Source organism: Branchiostoma floridae, chromosome 19, assembly GCF_000003815.2.
Source record: "Branchiostoma floridae strain S238N-H82 chromosome 19, Bfl_VNyyK, whole genome shotgun sequence".
Classification (NCBI taxonomy): domain Eukaryota; kingdom Metazoa; phylum Chordata; class Leptocardii; order Amphioxiformes; family Branchiostomatidae; genus Branchiostoma; species Branchiostoma floridae.
Genome location: NC_049997.1, coordinates 7109173 through 7115182, shown reverse-complemented (window position 1 = coordinate 7115182; position 6010 = coordinate 7109173). Strand labels below are relative to the sequence as shown.

General features: G+C 40.4%; 1 long non-coding RNA gene across 1 annotated transcript; it reads left to right on the top strand.

The window, feature by feature from the left end:
* The first annotated feature begins 1805 nt into the window (after positions 1-1805).
* Positions 1806-2658, top strand: LOC118406938. Its single transcript, XR_004830094.1, has 2 exons — positions 1806-1971; positions 2567-2658. It is a non-coding gene; the product is annotated as an uncharacterized LOC118406938 (long non-coding RNA).
* The last annotated feature ends 3352 nt before the right edge of the window (positions 2659-6010 follow it).

The window sequence follows — 6010 nt, the reverse complement described above, 5'->3', positions numbered from 1 at the left end:
GGTTTCTGACAGGCACATTTAACCAAATTTACTAATGTCAGTTTGAATTATGGGATTTCATAGTTTTATTGCTAAACCAAACTTGTTTATCTATATCATTAGGATCCTGTGTAATTTTAAGTTACATTTCTAATTAATTATTCATAATGTATGCTAATTTGATGCGGGGGCGAGATCGCTGTCACACCGGTACTTTATCGCGGGCTGTTTTTATCAATATGTCACCGGAAGTGGGCGAAAAAAACGTACCCTCATGGGGAAGTTAGGAAATTATCGTGAATGTATCGCGCTTTTTAAAGTAGATTCCCTCACTTTAGACACATGAGTAGCACTGACAAATTTATATTACTTTTTTAAATTTTGACAAACCGATTGTTGCTAAACCCATACAGTCCTACATTTTCACCGGTACCAAGAAGCGAGAAGATGCCGAACTTCTGTGTTAGACTGGATTTGTGATACTAATATATATATGAAAGCATCACTAGATCTGTGATGCTGTTACAGATCACAGACCTAATCTAACACTGACGTTGTATAGATAATTTATGTATGATATATATGTTTTGTCTTGTTGTGACCTGTACTTAGCTCGGTTGGGCTAAAATATACAATAAAGGTCTTGCTTCGTTCATCAATAAAGCTACAGGTGACATACACCGGTGCGATGGTCAAGTGAGTAAAGTTCGTCTTGTAGTCGGTACATCGTTGAGGTTGAGTCATAGGCCTTCGTCTTTCCATTGAGATGTTTTTTGTCCTTCTTTCCCCGCCTCGTCACATCTTCTATCAATTCGCATCCTTAACGTCGTGTTATTTATGTAGGGCAAATATATATTAATTTCGGTATTTCAGACTGATTAGGTAGCCTTGGCAAAAGTGGCTGTAGAAATGTTTTTCTTGGGATATGTTTGAATTTGGAGCTGTAGATTACAGGTAAGGGTTGTAGCCTCTATATTGTGTTGACAAAACAGATTTGTAGCAATATTTGTGGATGCAGTAGGCTTTAGAAGTTAGGTGTTTTGGTGTTGTTTTCAGGCAGTCACAAGGCGTCAAAAGGTCACCACCTATGTTTTGATATCGTATAACATGATTCCACCGTAAATTTTTTTCATTTCTTTTTCGTCAAATTAATATTTAGAGGGCTGACAACCATGCCAATGTGACTTTTTTATGTTCTAAAAGTCAGGTAGGTGATTTTTGACAGCCTCTTTCTCCCATGATTCCTGTTGTTAAGAATATGCATAGGAAATACCGAAATTTGCCCTGCAATTATAGTACTTAAGGGCCGGGCGCAGCGCCAAAGCTTATAAGGAAATAAACCACATTGAATTTCACCTTTCCATTGGGCTGTTTTTCTCGTCCTTCTTCCCCTGCATCGTCATATCAATTAACATCTCGTGCACGTGTTTTTACCATTTAGGCCACAGCAAGTAAATTTTATGGATGACATCCTCTGCAGACTGCAAAAATAGTGCGATAGGGCGAAAAAAACAAGATGGATGAAAAAAAAAGATGACTATATTTTCAACTAGAGTTCGGGGACCTCATACCTCCATGAAATATTCATTGCTTTTTGTGGATGTTATGCATGTTGATGGTCGGTTGTATTTGAGAGTAATGGATATTACTGTTATGGGAGTGAACTGTTTTTTTTTATTTAAAGACAAAAACAATGTCCATCTGATTAGGAAATATAAGTTTGTGGCACTTCAAAGTCTAATTTGAGTTTAATAAGCCTATTTGCATTTACCAGTACGCATGCGCGGAATTTCCTTAGCAACGAAAAAAGTGAGATAAACAAGTCGCGTTTGACAGGGCAGCGTGTGTCCAGGTTCAATGTTCAAGTGTCGAGATTTTTAGCCTCTACACGGCGTTAACGGCAGCCACCCGCCTGGATCTGATGTTCCAACGATGTCCTAAACCTTGTGTACCTGAAACACCGTGTTCAGTTTCGCTTCAGAGGAATTTACGGTACGTTTTTTGACGGTATCCAAGCAAGTTAGTGATAACGCATGCATCCCTCCCCCATGCACGATCTATCTTTGCCGCTTACTTCTAGAATTTCTGTCCATTCTCACTACAGCCAGGTTTTTGTCTGTAAAGGTTACCAGTGTGACATAAATTAGGAAATTTTAACCTACGTATGTTATAAACCGTAAAAATGTTAGCTAAAATGCACGACCTTGTGTCTTCACAATAATGAAAGCCGATATGGTCACTGTCTCGTGATCTCTCGTGTCCGGACATGACCCCGCTTGCACTGACTGAGGAGCTTTCGTACTGTGACCAACACTTCGATTAGAAAGATAAAAAAATGTTAAGAACCAACAGCGAGTACACTAATAATCGCAGTAAATGGCTTGGATGTCCGTATTAGTATTAAACTGGTGCTTTAGGTTGAAAAATTGTACTAATAAATGTGCAAGCAAGGTCGCTGCAAGTTATGCAAACGTGACGGTGGGGAGGGGTGCATATAGAATGTGCATTGAAGTGTATTGCGCTTTAAAGCTGTTTTTTTGTTTAAGTGTTGATATTTGCTTTAATGTTTCTTCCTTTTTTTTTTAAGGTGCCGGAGTTCAACATGAGGCTGTGTGCAGTGGTCGGCTGCGGTAATGGAACATATCAACCAAGGCGGTTTCAACCTTCTTGTATCAACTTTAAAAAAAGGAAGTCAGGGACATGTCCAAATAAAAAGATAGAACAAAAAAAGGATTTTGATGATGCAACTGTCCCCAACCTTTCCAGCTATGCATTTCCCACTGACAAGAAAGACCCATGGTCGGACAAAACTGTTCTTGCTCACAGATTGCCAACTTGGGTTCGCTTCCTGTCTGTTACACTACAACCACTGATAGCATGGCCAAGTAGAGCTGCAATTTCCAAGACCTTGCCACCACAGTTCAAGAAACAATGTAGTAGAATAAGATGCATAATTGATTGTACAGAAATATTTATTGAGAGACCTAGATCTTTAGACTTACAAGCCTCCACATGGTATGACTATAAAAACACAATACTTTAAAGCCGTTTGTAGGGATCACAGCAAATGGGCACATCTCCTTTCTTTCAAAGACCTATGGCGGAAGAGCCTATATGTGTTCATTACCTGGGACTGTGGCTTTTTAGATTTGGTTGATCCAAATGACGTTATAAAAATAATGGCAGATAGGGGATTTCCAATCCAGGAGGACCTGATGCTGCTGAATGCAACACTAGAAATACCACCAGCAGCATAGGGGAGGCGACACATGACAAGAGACAAAGTAAAGAAAACAAAAACTGTTGCAAACTTGAGGATCCGCATAGAGCGTGCTAACAATCGACTGAAGGACTTCAAAATCCTGGAGGGTACATTTCCCATAACACTCATGTCAGCAGTAGATGACATTATCAAGGTCTGTGCTGCATTGGTTCGGAACCTGCAGCCAGACTTGGTCAAATAAACAGTTGGCATACAAGCCATTCAAGTTGGCAGAGATAAACTGTATTGAATTACTGGCAGCTGAGTGCCAGTGACTTTTTTAATGATCCTTTTGTGATTATGTTGTGATAGCAGGAAACTGTGAACGATGATGATAATGACAATGTAATAAAGATGTAATAGATAAAAGTGGATCCTTTCTGTAACATGTCCTCAAATGTATTCTCAAACATTTTTCATACATTAAGTTGTGAGTTCTGTACATTTATGCTGCCATACTGGTGGTGATGTAGGAACATATTTTTTGGAATAAAATCAACGGGATCTTACTTTTGCCTTTGTTCATGAAGTGGCTTGTGTAATGGGAAATGATTTATCGAACAGACAAATTAACAAACTAGCAGTAGGAGCTCACAATAATAATGTTTTCCCGATATGGATAAAATTGCTCTTGCTGGTGTCTTCTTTTCATTTCTTTTTCTACTGTCAGGAACCAATCAGAGCTTATAACTGCCATGAACCAATCAATTTTAGAACTGCATTAGCAAATTAGCAGTATAACTATGAAGAACCGCCCTGTGTCTTAGCTCTTCATGTGTATAAACGTCCGCCTCCTCATCCATTACGGCCGGAACGAAAATGAAAAAAACTCCACTTACTTCATATACTGTCAGTAAAACACAAACACACGTCTTACACCAGACTTCAAAAACTTAAAATTATCTTTATTCTTAACTGACAGTTCTAGAATCTTCTTTAGAACAGGTGTACGTTCGTACCTGTCAGGTGGGAACACCTGCGGCGCCGCATGGCGCGGCGCGGAGCGCCATCTCCTGACACTACACACGCGTGACGCAACACTGGGTTGGCAAGTTATCTCCCAAAATGGCGGATTTTACCCGTCATGCATTTCGCGCCGGTAATTGCGAATAGGCTTATAGATCGACGCCATATGGGAAAAAATATAGGTGCGAAAACCACAGACAATAACCACTCATTTTCCAGGACAGGCATTATGTCCTACACTGGGTAAAATCGCAAATGTATGCTTTGTCATAATAGGCATATGAGAAATTCACTAATGCAATACAAGAAATACAATACAGGATACAAACACATCATCAACACAACCAAAAGGACATAAAATATCCATCAACCAATGTAGGATACAGGGACAAGTTGATGCCAGATATGTAATAATGCAAGTACTTACCAACACAACATCAGCATAACGCCACGCGGAGCACAAATTCTAACAGCGCAAACGAAGTATAACACACCAGGTCGCCAAAGGCACAAGTGGCTAAATACAAAGTTATTTATTATATTCAAATTGTCCAGCATCGGGAAACATTTGCCCAGCATCGGGAAACAGATTCTTTAAGGAGTTAACTGTTACATTACCCTAACTAGTTGCTGTACGCAACAACTGTTCAGATAAGGGATTGCCTAACACATCCACATATTAGATATGTAATACAGTGGAAGCCGCTTAATTGCACACCCAATTTGCCAGCGAATTTCGTGCAATTACCCGGCGTGTGCGATAATGCGGAGTTGGTCATTTGGACCGCATCACCACGGGCGGAGGGGCCGAGAGGTGGTATGGGAGGTAGTACAACGCACAGTTTATTTACGTGTTACAGTAGTGCTGTACCTGTTGTGCTCCGGACGTCATATTCATGTCTTCAGGAAACATCGTACTGCAATGCACTTGAAATCGAAACTAAAAGTAAGTTACTGTATACGTTATGTAGCTTCCTGATCACGAAACTAAAGCACTGCACCGCCGAAGGCGAGTGTTATGTCCGTCTGTAGGACCCGAGTCGCTGTGGGGTTTCCGACTGGCTGTCAAGAACATAAAACCACTGCATAAGTATTTCCCCACGACCCTAATTACGTAATTAGACAATGGACAGATAGAGAACATTTGTTATTGAGTACGTCATAGCAAGTTGTCTGCCAAATTGTAATGCCGGCTTTGACGACCTTTAGCGGGCGGGAGTCTCTTCATGGTGCCGACCCCACAATATCACTTTCTTTTGATCCGAATAAAAATTTCATACATGTTGTCAGTATAGCGACTTCACAAAAGGCCGTTATCGGCTAATTTGTACCGTGTCTGACAATTTTTAGCACGCATTTTCAGTCAATTTGTCGACAATGTTTGACAAATTTTCGTGCAATTATCCGGCGTTGGTGATTTTTGTCTCGCAGCGAAGCGAAGTCACTAACAATGGAGTGAATGGGAGACGGTTTGGGATTTGGAGATTCCGTGCAATTACCCGAAGTCCGCGTAACGCAAGGCACACCACAAAACATCTAACAACACAAACGAAATATAACACACTGTGTCCCAAAACGCACAAGTACATACATGTACATGCAATTTATTATCACAATCAAAATTGTCCGCCTCCCAAAACAGCGGCACTAATGTGCCAACTGTTACAAATATTTCAAACAGTCCTAAGCAGACATAAATAAAACTACTGGTGGGTCCCCAAACAGCTGTCATAGAAATCACCTCACTATCTGCTTGCAGCTAAGCCCAATTTACAAACACACTAAGCACGATGCCTGTACCAA